The sequence below is a fragment of the Populus alba genome, chromosome 10 (genome assembly GCF_005239225.2).
Source record: "Populus alba chromosome 10, ASM523922v2, whole genome shotgun sequence".
NCBI classification, from domain to species: Eukaryota; Viridiplantae; Streptophyta; class Magnoliopsida; order Malpighiales; family Salicaceae; genus Populus; species Populus alba.
Genome location: NC_133293.1, coordinates 8,998,781 through 9,019,281, shown reverse-complemented (window position 1 = coordinate 9,019,281; position 20,501 = coordinate 8,998,781). Strand labels below are relative to the sequence as shown.

Here is a 20,501-nt window from a genome sequence, read left to right as displayed (position 1 = left end):
ACTTGAAGGGTTGCTATATTGTGAGCTCTAAGAGGCTTCGGGATCAATTATAAAATATTGCAAGCACATCCAGCCGACATCGAATTTGCAATGCAAAGTGGTTGTGGTGGGCGTCGTTTTAATATATCAGCCTGTAGCTGTCTGGATTCTGTACGAACTGGTCTCAGGATATCATGTACGGAGATGATGATCATGACTGCTTAACAAGGTTGTCAATTCCGTTTTGATAGGTGTTTTATTTTTTCAATCAGAATGTAATGTTTCAGTTTCAGAGTATTTCGGCGTGCTATTTTGGGGTTGTACTGTTCATATATATATATATATATATATATATATATATATATATTCAACAAACATAATTTAAATTTAAGATAAATTAATTATAAATTATGCAATACAAACACAATGCCAAACAAATATAATTTTAAAATTTAAAATATTTCTAAATAGTCAAGATTAAATAGATTTTTAACTTAAAGTAAATCAACTTAAACAAAATATCAAAATATTATAAAAGTAAAATGTTTTAACAAAAATATTTAAATATAAAGTTAGGTCAATGTTATCAAGTGGCTAATGGAATCTAAAACATCCCTTGTTTTGCTCAAATTCCTACAAAATATAAATATGAAAAAAAAACAACATGAATATAAACCATATATATTAGTGATAAATCTAATTTTAAAAAATTAATATCATTGTTAATAAAAATAGTAATAATAATTTTCAATATTATTATTAATATCATTGCTATTGAAAATACTAATGAAAAAGAGCTTTTTATAATCGAGTGGTATAATTAATGAAATTGAGCAAGGTTTAATTTGATTCAATGGCTTTTTAAGAGCGGAACGGAACATGTGGAATGAAACCGAAACGTTTCGGGCGGAATTTAGTCGAAAAATCTGGAACAGACCGAGATTTAAAATGAGATGAAATTTTTTCCGTTTTGTTTTATTTTTTGAATTGATATGGAATGTTTCGATCATTTCAGACATAACGAAACGGAATTGACAACCTGCTAGGCACTCAATCGGCATTTAAGACAGAATGAACAATCAAGAGGACACGTTAATTATAAATGGGTTTTCCAATCCTGCGCCCTTGAAAAGATGGAGTTCTACTTTGAGTCATGTGCTGGTATTCTAAATTATGATGCGATGACACAACCACGATGCCCATAGACTTTAGCAGTTGTGGATTTGCATGATGATGATTTAATTTGTCAATTTTAATTTTAATCTATATATATATATATAACTGCATATTTAACTAGCAATATATCCGTGTTAGGATCGGATGCGAAAAATAAACAAAGGAAAAGAAAATATACACACATAAAACGTTCTATATATGGTGCTGTTCAATTGATAGGAAGTAGTGCAATTTTGGATAATTCTCAATACTAGAATGCATTCAATTCTCATAATATGCATAGGAATAACAGAAATTCTAAAGGTTTTTCTTTGCTTTTTTAAGGTATGATCTCTAGCGATACTTCTTAAAGATTAAGAAATAAAATTTAATTATTTAAATGTCACTTATCATTGTTGCTATCCAAATTTTGACCTATGTTTTTTATAAATTTTCAGAAATAAAAAGCCAAAAATAGCAAAAAACAGCAAAAACAAAAAAAAATACATTTTTGATATCTTTGCATCGTTTTTAACATTTTCAACGTCATTTCAGAAGAATTTAAATTTTCAAAAATATTTTGAACGCATTTAATTTTTAGCCCGTTAATTTTATAATTACTGATTTTTTTTATTGAGTCGACGTCGATATTACTCGTTTTAAAAAATAAAAATAAAAATAAAAATAAAAATAAAAAGTTAAGGGATCAATGTGACTGTGGCCAAGCCACACTTCTCATATAAATGGTGGCTATAGTAAAAAAAGAGTGGGGGACATTAAAAGAAAAAACCCTAAGATACCTAAAGCTTTCATCTTTTTCAAGGCAACTGTCGCCCCCATCTTCATTGAATTGTTTTTTTTTCTCCCGAAAACCGGTCGACCACCCTTCCCTTTGAAAAAGCCAGAGCTCTCCTTCCCCTGCGGGGACTCTCCAAAAAAAAAAAACACAAACCTCCCTCCCAAAACCATCTTCAGAGAAAACAACTCCCAGCCGGCGACCCCCAGCCTTTACAAAAAAGAAAGCCACTGCTGGTCCCCCCTCTCCACTATCATCTCCCAGAGCCAACACTCCCTCATCAGATTCTCCCTCTCACCGAACCCAGGCTGGTCTTCCCCCACAAAATCAACCTCTCCTCGCCAACCGAACCAGGTCCTCGTCTCCCACAGCCGCCAGATCTAAAAAGGGGAACAAGAACAAACCTGTAAAATTTAATTAAAACCAACAGCTATTGCGCTGTCACTGTTCTGAAATCACAGAAGTTGCCCAGAAAACCTCCCCGCACTGTTTCCGTGACTTGGAGGCTTCCAACACCATTCCTGATTCTATCTTTAGGGCTTTTATATATATATATAAATTGTTTAATGTGTTATTTGGATTGTTTTGAACATTGATTATTTGTAAAATTTAGTTAAGGGTGTGTAAGAGTATATTACAGGAAAAACAAATCAGTGATATATGTATGTTTATATTTTATTTATATTATTGAATTATAAAATCAAAAATACAAAAAAATAAATTTAATGTTTTAATTTTTTTATGATAAGTATTTGAAGGACAAATAAAATCATGTTGTATTTTTCAAGAAAATATAAGAACATGGTTTTACATATATTCTGGAATTTAATAATTGATTTATTAAAGTCTTAGAATTTGACTAATATTTTATTAAATCATATCAAATCACGAAGTAACTTGTCTCAGATAGAGTAAATTAGAGTTGTTAACATCTTTTCTAGTTATAATCAATTTTTTACCCTTGAATCTCTAACAAGACTAATATTTTCAGGTATTCTAGTAGCCTTGAATGAAATAGTAAATGATGATTTTCAAGACTTCAAATCAAAGTAAACAAACAAAAATTACCAACAGATACTACACGGGTAACATGTGACACAACATCATCATCAATAGAATTACCCCAACTTTAGGGAGAAAATTAATAAACTGGAGAGCCTCAAAAGGTTTATCAAATAATCCGATAATTTTCATGTTACGGTGGGACTCGTACGGGCACCTTATCTGTACCTTACTTGTACTGTCTCCTTCCTTACAAGCAACATTACTATAATAACACGGTGACGTTCATTTTTAAAAGTCATTGAGTAGTTGTTAAGGTTATATATCGTTGCACACAAGAGGGACGAGGTGCTCTGAAAATCCCTCGTATTACTTGCAGCAAACTCAGTACTCCTAAATTCTAATAATTTAACTATAAATAAAAAGCATTAATATGTAATTATGGTAGCATTTATTTTTAAAAGTTTTTTTTACTAGAAATGCATAAAAAATAAAGATTTTTTTATTTCTTTTTAACTTTTTTTAAACAAGAAAACAACATATAAGTATATCTCAGAAAATAACTGCGTGATCATTTTCATGATGGGGTCAACAAAGTATTTGAATTCACAGCTACATTCCCTGAACTCCCTTGAACTTCTTTTACTCCTCGGTCTTCACTAATCTGTTTATTTATTTTTGGAGAGTAGAGTATGAGAAAATGCTCTCGGAGATGAATTCTGTCCCATAGAATCAGCGGTGGCCCGCACCGCAATCCACCAGAACTGAGAGGCTGATGCAAAGTGTCATTATAGTCCCCATTTTTGGTGGGGACTTTAGTAGTAGTACAGCCTTTTAAGGCTTTGCTTTAGTCCTAGAAGAGGAGAACGGGTGTTAGAACGAATTCAATCTGAGGGAAATTGGAGACGGTAGGATTAAATTCTCCTTTTGAAGAAACGAGTCGCCTCCTTGGTTGGATTAAAAAATGGGATGAGGATAACGAAATGAGAATTATCTAAAGGGATGAAGGAATCCCCAAGTCTTACGTTATGTTTTTATACAAACTATTTGTAATTAAGATTGGATTAAAGTGGAGTGGAAGGATGGATGGACTCCAGGCGGTTGCTAAAAGGCAATTCTTTTGAGCAACTTCATCGTTAGTAAGGACTCCATGGTTTGTCTATGCCTCTAGCGTTGGTCAGAATCTTTTGAGGAGGGCGGGCAATTTCCAACTTGATCACTGTAACTTTATGGTCCTTGACCTTAAATTCTTTGTAAATAGACCACCAACACCTCAGTTTGTTTTGAACGTACCAACGCCTCAATTAGAGATGACGATTAATAACTATTTAAAGGGCACAAGTATATATATATAAAGCTAAAATAGCCATTCAATAAAGAAGGGGTTGTGATTAACAGAGAGGATACAGAGAAGTGGCAAGCCTGTGAAAGAGTTGATTATCATTAAGTGGGTATATACCATTAGATGCCGCATTGATTTTGGGTTTGTGTTAATCACATGAAAGTTGAAACCTTTATAAATAGCTGGCCACTCTCCACCCCCAACAACAATCATCTCTCCCTCTCCTCTCTCTCCCTTTCCCTCTCCAGCCTTTTCCAATCTTCTCTCACTGGTGTAACTAGTTGAAGAAGCAGGTACGTACGTGAGTCTCTGTGTCTAATATCTGAATCTTTTGAAGTCTTGCCTTTTTAGACGAGTCATCATGAGCCACTACAAGTTCCTTGCTTCTTGGAACTGGCTTCTCTGTATAAAGTAGTGGGAGCACTTTGGTATACGTAGCAAGTAAATCACTTTATGTGTAGTGGATACCTTATCTTCATGAAGATCTTAAAGCCGATCATAACATGATTATCGTAGTCACGTTAATTAGCATAACCAAGGAAGATAAGATTTCCAAAATCTGGCGTGATTGTTTGAGAACGCAATTTTAATTCCTACGAACTCTCTTTTTTCTTCGAGCACTTATTGATTGGTTTCCAAGTCTGCCTATACTTTGTTTTTATCCTGTCGTCACTCATTGCTCTCTTTTTCCCCCCTTATTCAACATCTCCTGAAAAAAAAAAAAAAAAAAAAAAACTAATGCCAAGTGATAACATGTAGTTAAGGCTCGTGGGGTCGTATTTGAAAAGTAAACATCTCAATTCATTATTGGGCTAATTGAATTTTTTTTATTTATCAAATGTCCTGACGGGGGTTCTGGTTTGCTGTTACTGTGCAGGAAATTTATTATACTGCTAAGTGGAAAGGATTAGGCATGGCTAGGGACCAATTGGTCGTCCTTAACGCACTCGATGTTGCTAAGACTCAATTGTACCATTTCACAGCAATCGTGATTGCCGGAATGGGATTTTTCACAGATGCCTATGATCTTTTCAGCATCTCCCTAGTTACCAAATTGCTTGGCCGCATTTACTACACCAAGCCAGGTGCACCAAAGCCAGGCACATTACCTCCTAATGTAGCAGCAGCTGTTAATGGTGTCGCCCTTTGTGGCACTTTAGCTGGTCAACTATTCTTTGGTTGGCTTGGTGACAAAATGGGACGCAAGAAAGTCTATGGGATAACTCTGATTCTCATGGTTCTTTGCTCTCTTGCATCTGGTTTATCCTTTGGAAGCTCTGCTAACGGAGCCATGACCACTCTTTGTTTCTTTAGGTTCTGGCTTGGGTTTGGCATTGGTGGCGATTATCCTTTGTCAGCCACTATCATGTCTGAATATGCAAACAAGAAGACTCGTGGAGCATTTATTGCAGCAGTGTTTGCAATGCAAGGATTTGGGATTTTGGCTGGTGGGATTGTGGCTCTTGTTGTGTCAGCTGCATTTGATCATGCATTCAAGACCCCAACATACCATGAGAATCCGGCAGCCTCACTAGCTCCTCAAGCTGACTATATTTGGCGTATAATCTTGATGTTTGGTGCCATCCCTGCTGCCCTTACATTCTATTGGCGTATGAAAATGCCCGAAACCGCACGTTACACTGCACTCGTTGCCAAAAACGCAAAACAAGCAGCGTCAGATATGTCTAAGGTGTTGAACGTGGAAATTGAAGTAGAGGAAGAGAAGCCATTGCTATCCCTTACCACCACTGGACCTTGAAGCCAAATAGAATTGGGTTTGTAGTCATGTACTCATTGACCTTTTTTTTCGCCAATTTTGGACCCAATGCCACCACATTTGTTGTCCCAGCAGAGATTTTCCCTGCAAGGCTAAGATCAACTTGTCACGGTATATCAGCAGCAGCAGGAAAGGCAGGTGCTATAATAGGTGCATTCGGTTTCCTTTATGCTGCACAAAGCACGGACCCAAAGAAGACCAACGCAGGTTACCCTCCTGGTATTGGAGTCAAATGATCTCTTATTGTGCTCGGTGTAATTAACTTCATTGGAATGTTATTTACTCTATTGGTTCCCGATCGAATCAAGGGGTAAATCACTTGAAGAGTTGTCAGGGGAGAACGCTGATGAAAATGGTGGGGAGCAGCAGGCTGCTTCACCTAGGACGGCTCCAGTGTGATTTCAGCCAAGTTTGATCAAGGTTTCGTTCGGTTTATTTTACTCTGGGTTTAATGCAATACGTCGTTCTTCTTGTGCAACGCAATAAATAAGGAGGTAGTCGCTACATATCCACTGTTTTGGTTCGACTGGCAACCACTCGGTGTGATTTGATTTGGTTTTTAATTGTTTTTGGTTTCCAAGTGATTCATATCTATTTGCTTAAATCTATTGAAATCTGAATTTTATTTCCTTTTTTCTTTTCTTGCTTTTGTTCTGACGATCAGTTGACCTCATACATTTAGTTAAAGAGTTTCTTTGTTTCTTACTACACATCTGAAGTTGTGTTTGGCATCAGGTGGGGAAAGAATTGAAGAGAAAATTTTTAAGGGGAAAGCGATGTTAAAGATGTAACAAGTGTTCTAAAGTATATTGTTTGTATATTTTTTTTATGTTAATTATTTTTTTATTTATGTGTTGATATTAAAAATATTTTTTAAAAAATAAAAAAGTTATTATTTTGATGCATTTCCGAATAAAAAGTACTTTGAAAAATAACAGCTACTACACTACTGTCAAAGAATCATCTCAACCCAACAGCTTAAGCTGTTAGGTAAAGTCCCATTATATGATTTATATTATTCTTTAACACATCATCTCAAGTGAAAGTTATTTTTTGGCTTGAAACTTCCACACCCACTTATTTTGTGCTTAATTTTTTTTTATATAAAATAAATTAGGATAGTGAAATTCAAACTCGTGATCGCTAAGTCATCAAGACTCTGATACCATGTCAAAGAACCATTCCAACTCAATAACTTAAGCTGTTAGGTGAGTTCTCATTATATAATTTATATTATTTTCTAACAACTATTAAACACCTCTTGATCATAAGCATAACCATAAAAAAGTACTTAATAAAATTTTGAAGAACATGAAAATTGCAAAATCAAGATTTCTAACAAACTGCAAAAATCAATTAAAGGACGGGATGAACTAATTTTCCTCTTAAAAGCAAATTAAGAAAAAAGAAAAACTATTAAATCTCTCATATCTGTCCATAGAAAAACTCACACAACCATGAACCACCCTCTAAGCCCACCTATTCTAATTTCCAAACCTTTTTAACTCCCCGTCTCCAGCTTGATTTGTAGCTATTGGTATATCAAAATTCTAGTCATGAAATGATCATATCTTAACTAGTACAAGAATTAATAAAACCCATGATCCTTTTGCCAGTCACCATTAAGCTAGCTACCAGCCAAATAACCACCACTCGCGAGACCACATGTAAATCCAGCTGGGGATCAATTGGTGCCACTTGCTTCTTGTCTTTTCTAAGACAAAGGCTAGATGCTTGCCTATAAATAGACAATGCATCCAAGCTTTAAGATACACCACAAGAGAGAAGAAGAGAATAGTAAGAGAGGGAAAGTAATCCCGTAAAATTATAAGGTATTTGTGAGAAAGTAATTGAGGTGTTTTCTCCTAATAATAGAGAGGTTTCAGTTGTTCTTCTATTAGTAAAGAGAGGTTGTAATTCCCACATTACTTAGTAAAATTCTTCTATACTTGCCCGTGGACGTAGCCAAATTTGGGTGAACCACGTAAATTCATGTGTGTCTTATTTCTTATTTTATCTTATACCTTGTCTTTTATCTTGTCAGATTTACATGCCAGTATCCCAATAGTGGTATCAAAGCCTTCTGGTTGGTGTTGTTAACACATAAAAGTTATTCTTGTATACAATTACTATTCATGTCTACGACATTATTCATCCATACGGTATTGTTCACATATGTTACTGTTAGCGTATAAAGAAAGTCAATGTGGTGATTAAATACAGTCTAGGAAATTATGTCTAAGGAGATTGGATTTTAAGTGGGTTCGTTTGTGAACCCTCCAATCTTTCATGGGAACTTACTTAGTGAAATATTATTCACACGATACTATTTATGTAAGATCAGTGAAACAGTGATAGCTGAATAGATCTTGGTGAATAAAATGACAGTAAAGTAAGAGATTGAGAGGTTCAAGGGGAGCAATTTCTCACTGTGGAAAATGAGAATCAAGGTAATTTTAAGGAAAGATAATTGCTTGGCAGCAATTAGAGATAGACCCGTAGAGATCACTAATAATGCAAAGTGGAATGAGATGGATGGCAATGCTATTGCTAACATACATTTAGAATTAGTTGATGAAGTATTATCAAGTGTGGCAAAGAAAAAAAAAAGAGATATGAGATACTCTAACAAAGCTATATGAGTCCAAGTCTTTACACAATAAGATTTTCTTAAAGTGGAGACTTTATACCCTTTGAATGGCAGAAACCATGTCGGTGACTGACCACATCAACACAATAAGAACTCTATTTTCACAACTCACTAAGTTGGGTCAACAAATAGAGGAAAATGAACGTGCAGAGCTTCTATTTCAAAGTCTTTATGATTCGTATGATTGACTCATTATCAATTTAACCAATAATATCCTCTCAGACTATTTAGTCTTTAATGATGTTGCAACCGCTATCTTGGAAGAAGAAAATAGGTGCAAAAACATGGAAGATAGAAATAGTTCAAACCAAGAAAAGGCATTATTGATGTCAAAAGAAAGATCAATGGAGCGTGGCTCTAGTGGAAGTCAAATACAAGAGAGGTCCAAATCAAGAAGTAAAAAGAATGTGAAACGCTATAATTATGGCAGAAAAAGGCACTTCAAAAGGGATTGTTGGTTTAAAAAGGCTTTAGAGAACACCACAAGGATGTGTTGCAAGCACTTCATAAGATGGAGAGGTTTTATATAGTGAAGTAGTGACAATCTCTATAGATAGAAAAAAGCTCACTGAGGTTTGGTTAATGGATTCATGAGTAACATGACATATGACTCCTAATCGAGATTGGTTATATACATATGAACCTATATCTGAAGGCTCAATGTTCATGGGTTATGATCATACTCTAGAGATTGTTGGCATTAGCACCATCAAATTAAAGATGTATGATGGCTCAATTTGCACTATTTCAAGAGTGCAACATGTGAAAGGATTAAAGAAGAATCTTTTGTTCATGGACAATTTGATAGTCTTGGTTGTAAGATTCGTATAAAAAAAGGAATCATGAAAATTATCAAAGGAGCGCTTGTGGTTTTAAATGTAAGATAGATAGTTGCAAACTTGTTTATGTTAATAGGAGAAACACAATATGAGGTAAGGGTGTCAATCACATCAGTCAGTCTTGCAGAAGAGAAGACGATGATGTGGCATAAAAAATTAGGTCACATGTCAGAGAAAGGTTTGAAAATTCTCTCTAATTAGAAGTTACTCCTTGGGCTTACAAAGGTTACTTTACCCTTTTGTGAGCATTGTGTTACAAGTAAACAAGACATGTTAAAGTTTGGCACATCAACAACTAAAAGCAAATGCATCTTAGACCTTCTTCACTCTGATGTTTAGCAAGCACCGATTATATCATTGGGAGGAGCAAGATACTTTGTATAATTTATAGATGAATTCTCTAGAACATGTTGGGTTTATCCAATTAGAAGGAATGCATATGTGCTTGCAGTCTTTAAAACCTTCAAAGCGCGGGTAGAACTTGAATCTAAAAAGAAGATCAAGTGTTTGAGGACTAACAATGGAAGAGAATATACCAGTGATGAATTTGATAACTTATGTCAACATGGAGGTATCAAAAGGCAGTTCACAATGGCATACACTCCACAACAAAATGGAGTGGCAAAGCGGATGAACAAAACTCTATTAGAAAGAACAAAAGCAATGTTGAAGGCTGCAGATCTAGGAAAGTCATTCTAGGCAGAAGTAGCCAATTATGGGTGTGAGTAAACATAGTAAAAAGTGAGGGATGTGTGTGTTTGTATATTTTTTTAAATTATGTTATTGAATTATAAAATACAAAAAAAAAGAAGAAAAAATGAATTTAATGTTTTAATTGGTATTTAATCAAGTATCTGAAGGACAAATAAAATTATATTGTATTTCCCGTGAAAATATAAGAATATGTTTCTACATACTTTTGGGATTTAATAACTGATTTATTAAAGCCTCAAGAATTTGACTAATATGTGGTTTTTTTACTTTAATTGTGATTAACTATAATGTTTGTCTTTTTGACAAAGTAAATATAAAAAATGTTTTCTTGTGTGCTGCATACGACCAATACCCTAATATGTTTTAAATTTTTTATTAAAAAAAATATTTGAAGTTTTGAAAATGTGTTTTCGCATGGATTTCTTAAACAAAAAAAAAAATATTTTCTTGCATTTCTGGATTTTACAACATGTTTGTAAAACTCCAAAGGGTATTACCTAATATTCCAAAAAAAATACAAAAATCTTACTTTGGGGGGAATTCATCTATTATTCACCGTTAATGTTTGGATAAAGAAATTCCAAAGGGATTAATATCCAAAATATTATTGGGAATAACTTGTTATTATTCATTGTTAATATTTGGATAAAGAAACCCTAAGGGGAAAATGAGTTTTTAAAGCACATGGAATCTCCTTGGATTTTTATCTTAATAAATTTAGTTTGAATCAAACCTAGGAAAAATCGATGGGATTAGAAAACATCAACACCGTAGCAATTATAAAGCAAACCAAACACCAAGCAGCTTACCTTAGTTAGGGCGTACTAGGGGTGTTAATACCTTCTCTTTACGCAACCAGTCCCTTACCTTAGAATCTCTGAAAGACCAGTTAAGGTTCCTAGTGACTAAAATACTAGGTGGTGACTTAAAAGAATCAACCAAGCAAAAACAAATGAAAAATTGCCATCGAACTCCGCGCGGGGGACATGTGACATCAATGATGTTGCTTTTATCACTCATACTCATGTGGTGAAGTGATTATTTGGCTTCAAAACAAATTGTCCCACAGTCAGTCTTTGAGGTGAGTGCCTTTCTGACATTCATTCAATGCAGTTATATGATAACGTCTGTCGATAACCATGTTTCAAAGGATGACATTATGAGATTGTCCTTCAGGTACATCATTGTTCCACAGTCAGCCTTGGTGGTGTGCATCTTTTCGCCATTCAATTATATTCATTCATGTATCCTCATCGATCGCTAGCCATATTTCAAAAGATGATGATATGAAGATGTCTTTCAAGTACATCTTTGCTTTCTTGATTGTTATCGGGGTTCACTACATCATGGACTATATTTTAACAACATTGCCCCTAGTATGATTTGAATGTGCTTGTTCATTGATCATCTTTTTTTAATGACATTGTCTTCAGTTCACTGATTCATCATTTAATCATCTTTCATTGCCCCACAGCTGATTTGAATACTGTTTTTTTTTTCTTTTTTAAGGTCTACTATATTTCCCCGGGCTACTCAGCTTTTCAAAGAGTGTCGAGGAGCATCAATGTCATTTCTATCAAGGATTTCGCAGACTCAATAAATGTTCGTCTATGTTCATTAATCTTCCTTGTTTTGGAATCAACTGTCATATTTCAAAGATCATGTTTATTCAAAGTATAGCTTGTTATAATGAAATCAGAGATGTCTTTTTTTAAGAAGACCTTTTGAAAATCAAGCTTTTTTTTTTTCAAAGATCCAACACACGTTATTCGAAATATACAGTCATTTCATTGTCATGTATTTTGAAAATAGAAATTGATCTAATGTAAGATTACAATGGATTTTTCCATGGTTCTTTGTATGAATTTGAATCCTTGATATTGGGTAAATCATTTAATGGTCTATGATAAGGTAACCTTTGTGTGAATTTCAAAAACAAGACACCCAAGTCAACACTTAGGCCTTATCAAGAAATGTTGTTTATTTTCTTAGCACTTATTTTATCAGCATGCATAATAACCAATAGCTTAATTCATGAAGCTATGACTCTCATGACAAGGCATCTCAGGCTTTGAGAGCACCATTTATCGGATCAGATTGCTTACTTGATCAAAAAGAGCTTTTCAAAGCATGTAATGCAGGCAATGGTTCAAGGCTATAAAAGAAAGGGATTTCACCAACTCAAAATGTGTTCGAGGGCTTCAAAGATCTAGGATCAATATCAATTATCCATCGACTCTCTTTCTTTTGTTGTTGTTGCAGAGGAATGACATAAAGTCATGTTAAGGACAAAATCGAATTTCTCTTAACATGGGTCATAATTTTTTTTTTTTTTTTATGAATGACCAATCTTGATCAACTTAAAGACACTAGAGGCTTTATCACAGGCCTCAAAAGTCATGTTTGTAGCTCAGCCCTTTTGGTTTTTGACTTTTAGCTTTTGCTGTGTCAAACAAATGTGACATGATTGATTCCAGCACCCATCTTCACTGCTTTGTCAAGATGATAAAGAAAAACCAACATCGGTATATTTTGCCCCCTAGTCTATGTCTTTTTTTTTTCTTTTAGCCCTATCTCAAACGTTAGTCTTTTGTTCCTATCCTTTTCTTTTCTATTGATTCTATCATTGTCTTTAAAATATCTCTTATTTGCCCCCGGTGTGGGGTGTGATCCAAGTCAAAGTTTCTTTGAAAGAAATATTCTATCAGGCTCAAATGGGGACCACAAGGGATATAATCTTTAGAAAGTAAAGGGATAGCAAAGATGGTTTTTTTTTTCATTTCTAGCAAGGTCGGTTAAAACCAATAAATTTTAACCTACTCTAGTGTAATGATTTGGATTTGTAAAACATCATGATTCGCAAAAAATCATGATTCGCGAACCCATAACTGGTGAATCCACTACGTGTTATTATACATACTGCTAAAACTTAGCTATATAATGTGTGGTTCAATTTTGTGGCGTGTGAGCTCAAGATTAGTTTGGTCATCTCTTGTTATTTTAACGAACATCAAGTTTTTTTTTGAACTAAAAGACCTTTAATTTTGCGCGTTGGAGTTCAATAAAAAATTTCGCCAAAATAAAATTTAAAGGAAACATCTCTTTATTTCAAGACAATAATAAGACTAAGAATAAAGTAAAATCCATTAAAAAGTGAGATGTGATCCTAAAACAAAATGATGGGCAACAAAATTTACAACATGACATTTCTAAACAGCTTTTTCATTGGTTATACATGTCTTGTTATCATTCATTGGTGACGGCCTATGGATGATATGATCGTTGATATCATTCTTTATAAAATATGGCTATGTCTTGCTTACTAACCTTCTGACTTCATCTTTGAATTTCTTGCAATTCTTCACATCTCATTTGGATTATTCCATCTAGAGAACCATGCCTTGGGGTAATGAACTAACTGTGCTTTTTTCCTTGGTGGCAAAGGTGAGCTAAATTGGGAAGCATCCATGGAACAGACCCTTCCCTAATCACAACATATCAATATGCCCAGTATTAAAGTTGAAGAATATCACATCAGGAAAATATTATCTCATCAGCACAACATCAGCATTGCAGAAGGCCAAAGGACATATGTGGGGGGGGGGGTTTCCTTGTTAAAACCCCTATGTTTATCGAATGCTTTTTTCTCCATTGTTTTCTGTCATGATCCTCTATGATCCATATTTCCATTAAATTTCTCTCCCTATCGATGCAGGTCATGGTGAGCTTTCCTTTGTATTTAGTAAGTCTGACATCTTTGTTATCATTGCCATCAGAGACTGGCAGGGGAAGCGGGAATAAACAATGACTCTCTCTTTTTACATCAAATACAAAGATGTTTCTCTTCCAAGTAAGCCAATGAAGTGAGCCATTTACAAATATTCTTTGTCGCACCCCAAAAAAATCAGCGCGTGGCATCGGCTGGCGATTTTTCGTCTCTGTTGTGGTTTGCTGGAATTTGGTTCGTTGGAGTCGCCACCTAGTAATTGATTGCGGGCTACTAGGAAACCGGATGTACTGGTCTCGTCAGAGATTCGTGGGTACGGGACTGGTTGTGGTTAGGGAAGGTATTAGCACCCCTAACACACCCTACCTGGGGTAAGCTGCTTCGCGAATTTGATGTGTTAAAGAAGTTTTAATAATTGTCTTTTCATCGGAAATTAGAAATATCACTTACGTATAAGTTAATAATTCTTAACCGAGATCCGATCAAAATATTAAATTCTTCTTTAATATATTTGCAATTCTATCATTAAAAAAATAAATAAAAAAATAATTCAATAAAAAAATAAACACACACAAACACTTTCACTATTTTTTGTTTCTTTTTCTTTTTCTTTCTCCTTTTCTTTTCTTTTCTTTTACATCCATATTTACAAAATACAAATAAAATTCAAATTAAATAAATATTACATCAACAATTGAAAATTACACCATAATCCCCCAAAATTCAAGAAAAACGACTCTGGGAAGCAACCTAAACCCGACTGAACAGTAGCGGCGCGTCTTCCCACGCGCCCCCGCTACTGGCGGCGCGTGGGTTCACGCGCCGCCACTGGAAAAACTGGCAACCAGGGGTGTATGGAGCGCCTTCCTCCCCCGTTCATTTTTCTGCCGGCGGTGAGGGTCCGGTCACCTGCAAACACACGAAACACACACAAAGAGCAGTCGGTTTTAGTTTTTTAGATCTGTTTTTAATTTTCTTCTGCCCGTTTCGGATCTGTTCTTATCTGCAAATCAGTCCGTGGGTTTCTTCTTCTTCTTCTCCTCTGCTTCAGGATGGCAGATCGGGCGGTGTCTGTGGCGGTGGCAGCCGATCTATGGACGGCGCTGCTGGGGTTGCTGCTGTGTGGTCTTCACTCCGGTCGGTGGCAGCGGTGGCTGCTCTGGGTCGCAGCAGAGGGAGAGGCTGTCTTGGGGCTGCTCTGGGTCGGTTGCTCTGACCGCTGCTACTGGAGGCTGAACTCGTCCGGTGTTGGAGGAAGGCGTTGCTGCCTGATCGCCGTGAGTGAGAGAGGGGCTGCTGGTGGTGGAGGCGTCTGTGTTGTCGGCTGAGAAGAGTGAGAGCAGAGATGGACGCCGCTGCTGCTGCTGCCGCCGCTGGGGGCCGAATGGAGGAGAGCAGATCGGCGATTGGCTGGGGAAACCGGAGGAAGAGAGGGATGAAGGAGCGGCGGGGAAAAATGAGAAGGAGCGAAGGGGAAAGGGGCTGGTTCCGAAGAAAGAAAATCAAGACCGGGTGGGGAGCAGCTGTTTTGGCTTCTGTTTGTGGCCGGCGGTTGTTGAAAAAAATTAAAACCAGGGGGGGTTCGGTTTGTTGTAGATGAAGGAGAAGAAGTGCTCCTCGGGTGAGCGGCTGGGTAAAAAATGCGGGGATCTCAAAAATGGTGAGGGGTCCTTGGCTCTCTGGTTCTGAGAGCGAAAAATCCAAGGACCCCGGGGGGGGGAATTCAAAATCAAGGGGGGAGGCGCTGCCGGCCAATTTTCTTTGAGTGGGGAGAAAAAGTTGGGTTTTAGGGTTTTTGTGTTTTTTTGAATGTGTCCAAATTGACCCCCCTTGAATGTGTTGAGGAAACCAGTATTTATAGGCAAAATGTTGCTAGGTTTTTCAACTTGGTCCCTCAACTTCTTTCTTTTTTTGTAAATTTTGATTTTTCTTATTTTTTTGTATTTTTTGAAAACGAGCAATATCAACGCCGACTCAATGAGAAAAAACAAAGATTTTAAAAATGATGCGTGAAAAGTCGAATGCGTTTGAAAATCTTTTAACAATTTAAATTCTTTTTTAGACGACGTTGAAAATGCTAAAATGACGAAAATATATAAAAAAACATATTTTTGGATTTTCTTTGTTTTTCTCAATTTTTTGGATTTTTTGAAAATATATCAAAACATTGGTCAAAAATTGGGTAGCAACAGATGCCCCCTCTTTACAATGCTTACGAAGCAAAACTCCTCAAAATTTTGCATAGTAGGCTTTGTAAAGAAAACAAAAGGAAAATGATTTTATTATCTCGGGCGACCTGCCCACACACTCACACTGATCTATTTTCACGGGCAACCTGCCCACACATATTCACTCTAGTCTATTTTCACGGGCGACCGACCCACACTCTCCCAATAGTCTATTTTCACGGGCGACCTGCCCACACATTGGGTTTACCTGAGATCCCATCTGGCGACCTCATTCAACTGGAACGAAAATATTGCATAACTCGGTTAACCTGAAATCCCATCTGGCGATTCCCTTTAACCAAAGCTACATGAGATCCCATCTGGCAACCTCATTCAACTGGAATTAAACTGTGTAACTCGGTTAACCTGAAATCTCATCTGGCGATTCCCTTTAACCAAAGCTACATGAGATCCCATCTGGCGACCTCATTTAACCAAAACAAAAGAATGTGTAAAAAATGGTCTCATTGTACGGGTGACTAACCCTAGAAAAAAGCTGGTCTCATTGTACGAGTGACGAACCCTAGAAAAAAGCTGGTCTCATTGTACGGGTGACGAACCCTAGTGTTGGTCTCATTGTACGGGTGACGAACCCTGGTACTGCTGGTCTCATTGTACGGGTGACGAACCCTAGAAAACTGCTGGTCTCATTGTACGGGTGACGAACCCTAGAAAAATGTTGGTCTCATTGTACGGGTGACTAACCCTGGAAAAATGCTGGTCTCATTGTACGGGTGACGAACCCTAGAAAAATGCTGGTCTCATTGTATGGGTGACCGACCCCAGAAAAATGGTCTCATTGTATGGGTGACCGACCCAAAAATGGAAAAAATGTGAAGAAGTGTGGTCTCATTGTAATGGGTGACCTACCCACGTGGAAAGAATATGAAAAGGTGGTCTCGTTGTGATGGGCGACCTACCCAAATAGAAAGAATGTGATGTGCGGTCTCATTATAATGGGTGACCTACCCAAATGGAAAAAATATGATGAAGTGTGGTCTCATTGTAATGGGTGACCTACCCAGATGGAAAAAATATGATGAAGTGCGGTCTCATTGTCATGGGTGACCTACCCGAATGGAAAAAATGTGATAAACGCGGTCTCATTGTCATGGGTGACCAACCCAGGTGGAAAGAATGTGAAAAAAATGGTCTCATTATGATGGGTGACCTACCCAGATGGAAAGAATATGAAGTGTGGTCTCATTGTAATGGGTGACCTACCCAAAAAATGTTGGCGAGGGCTCAAAGGTGCACTCGAAATGAGGTAGGGTTAGAAAACGCGCTACCTGAGAAGTGAGGGCTCAACGGCGCACTCGAAATGAGGTAGGGTTAGAAAAACGCACTACCCGAGATGATAGCTCAAAGGCGCTCACAAAAAGAGGTGAGAGCTCAAAGGCGCACTCAAAATGAGGTAGGGTTAGAAAACACACTACCCAAAAGATGATGATGAAACACCGACCTGACAATGTTAAAAGCAATGCATTATGATCAATATGCATGTATACTTACCTGAGAAAAAATAGGTCCCCCTTTCTTCATGGTGTGTTTCTTTTCTCAAAAGTTGGAGTGTTGGCAGTGAACTTCGATGGCTTCTTCGCTCTTGCTTACTCGAGTCATCTCTTGTGATTTTTACCTCTAGGAAAGACTTGATATCATCGTACTTCTTTGTCCTCCGCCCCTTTATCTCAAGGGTTGCCAACTTTGCTCGACATTTTCTTAGAATGGGAATTATGGAGCCTGCCCTATCATATGTTTCTTTATTGCTCCCTAGCTTGATCATGCCCCCAAGTGTTCAATTCGGGTTTGTGGACGAGGCTATATGAAGGAAGGTTTGACAAGGAGTTGTTTTCATGCAGAATTTTTGAAATTCCAAAGTTATTCCAAACACAAAAATTATTTTGACATCGATTCAAAGCAAACTCATTCTAAAACATTCAAGTGATTCCTATGGAGAGGTTATCAGAAGTGATGAAAACTTCTTGTTTTGGCTTTTGGTAAAAAATATGAAGTGACCTCTGGTTTGTCAGAAAAGGTTTAAATCTCAATTTGAGGGTTATTGAGAACCGAGGTTCAAAGCATTTATTTTATTTGCACGAATAATGAATTGGTTCACATGAGAAAGCATTGCCTACCGATCCAGATTGCTTGCCTTTGATCAGAAAGGGCTTGATTAGGCACGTAATGTAGGCTTGGGCTCTTGGTTATGAAGAAAATGATATTTGTAGGCTCAAAAGGTGTTTAAGGGATTTGAAGACTAAGGATCACTTGTGCTTGTTTCTTGACCTTTTGTCATTTGACTGTCTTTCAAAAATTGTCTATCGTGCCCCCTTGTATTGGGCTTGGGCTTATTCTCTTTGTTTTTGTTTTCTTCATATGGTTTTGAGCATCATAATATATATATATATTTTTTTATGCTCAAAACTCTTGATCCTTTGGATTTTTCTTCGTGCCCCCTAGCTTTGTTTGGGCACCTTTAATGATTGAGAATTTTCTTTTATGCCCCCTAGTATTGCTTGGGCATTTTCAATCATTGAGGTTTTCTCTATGTCATCGCACTTACCCCTAGTGTGGGGTGTGATCCTAGCCAAGGTTATTTATCTCAAGAAAAGCATAAGGCTCAAAAGGGGACTACAAATGATATATTTTAGCCTCGTGAAAGGATTATCAAAGATGGCATTTCTTCATCTCAAATGCATGCATTTAGGATCGGTAAGCCTTGCTTTCATGCGAGTATGCAAAGTGATTTCTCATTATTCATGCAATCAAAACTCAGTTTTAGAGTCACTCCATGGTGTTTGTTTGTTTTTTTTTTTTTTTCTTTTTTGGGTTTTTCTAGGTGTATGGTTACTTTTCTAAGGAATCGCCTGAATTTCCAGAACTCGTTTGCTTTGGACAAACATCAACATGATTTCAGTTTCTGTACTAAACTTTGAATTCCCAAAAATCCTTGTGAACATGTGCGATCATGCATAGTTTTGAAAAAAAAAAGGGAAACACACCTCAAATATTCTTGGTGTGATGGTTTCATGCTTAAAGGTTATGCTCAATATGTTATTTGCATGAAACAACAACAAAAATGAAGGTATGTTAAAAACACATGATCTTATTAACAAGAAAGACTCATTTGACAAGGGAAGTGTTGTGGAATTTTGAGCCAAGTTATCAACAAAAACTGGAACAGGTTGAAACAAAAATCAAGAAATTTTGCAGGCATGATCAAACTAAGGTTTTTTTTTTTTTTTTTTTTTGCAGAACGAGAATAGGCTCCAATATGCAGCGGTGATGCAATTCCCTTTGGTTAGCCTTCCCACCAAAGCTTTTGCGAAAATACATGATTGCGCCGAGGCTCTTGACAAATTTTGCCCCCAATTTCTTCGGGCAGAGTCATTGTTGGGTTTTGAACAAAGATGATAGGTCGGTTGGAAGGAACTTTCCTAGAGTTATTTTTCAGTATCTACTCGAGTAAGCTAGAAGCAAATCACACATGTCTTCAGAAATTACGACGAGCATACTGTTCATCTTCCGTGTTTTTCTTCATTCAAAGTCGGGTGTTGTAGACTCGTAGGGGACCTACTTTTCATTCTGGCGCATGCATGAAAAATGTATGAACATGTAATCTATATGACGAACTCACCCTTCGAGAGGTGACAATATGGTCGTAACTCTTGTATGATGGACAAGAATCGTGATTTTTGCCCAAACTCTACAATGAAAATTTTCGGAGCAACGGCCAATGTGTCACCCATAAGTCTTGAGTTCAAGATGCTTCAAGAAGAGTTTGCCCTTATGCAAAAAACAATAGCACATACAACCTAAGGACAGGTTCTATTCATTATGTGAACATGGGTTGGTTTTCTATCTGGTCTCAAAAGGGTCTCATATCTGCCTAGTGACGTTCTTCGTAAAGACAGTATAGCGGCGTTGCAAGGAATGGTTAAGGCACGTATACCCACCATTACCAAGCAGGCACTCAGATATGAGTTGGGTGTTTCACGCATCTGAACCCTGACCAATAGTCTTAGGGCAGATCGCTAGTTCCCCACCTAACCTAAAAGCTTGTGTGTGCTTTCAAAAATAAATACAGGTGATGCATGAAACAATTCTATAAAATGCATGGAAAAAATATTAACAAAAAAATGCAAAAAACTTAAACACATCAAATACACAAAGCTTAGTCCAATAATGTCAGAAACAGTACCTTCCCCAGTGGAGTCGCCATTCTGTCGCACCCCAAAAAAATCAGCGCGCGGCATCGGCTGGCGATTTTTCGTCTCTGTTGTGGTTTGCTG

At 36.8% G+C, this 20,501-nt stretch overlaps 1 protein-coding gene and 1 pseudogene across 4 annotated transcripts in view; both read left to right on the top strand.

The window, feature by feature from the left end:
* The window catches only part of LOC118048842 (uncharacterized), a 76,142-nt gene that overhangs the window by 16,387 nt on the left and 39,254 nt on the right, over positions 1-20,501 (top strand). The window lies entirely within an intron of this gene.
* On the top strand, positions 4,448-6,570 carry LOC118048840 (low affinity inorganic phosphate transporter 1-like; annotated as a pseudogene).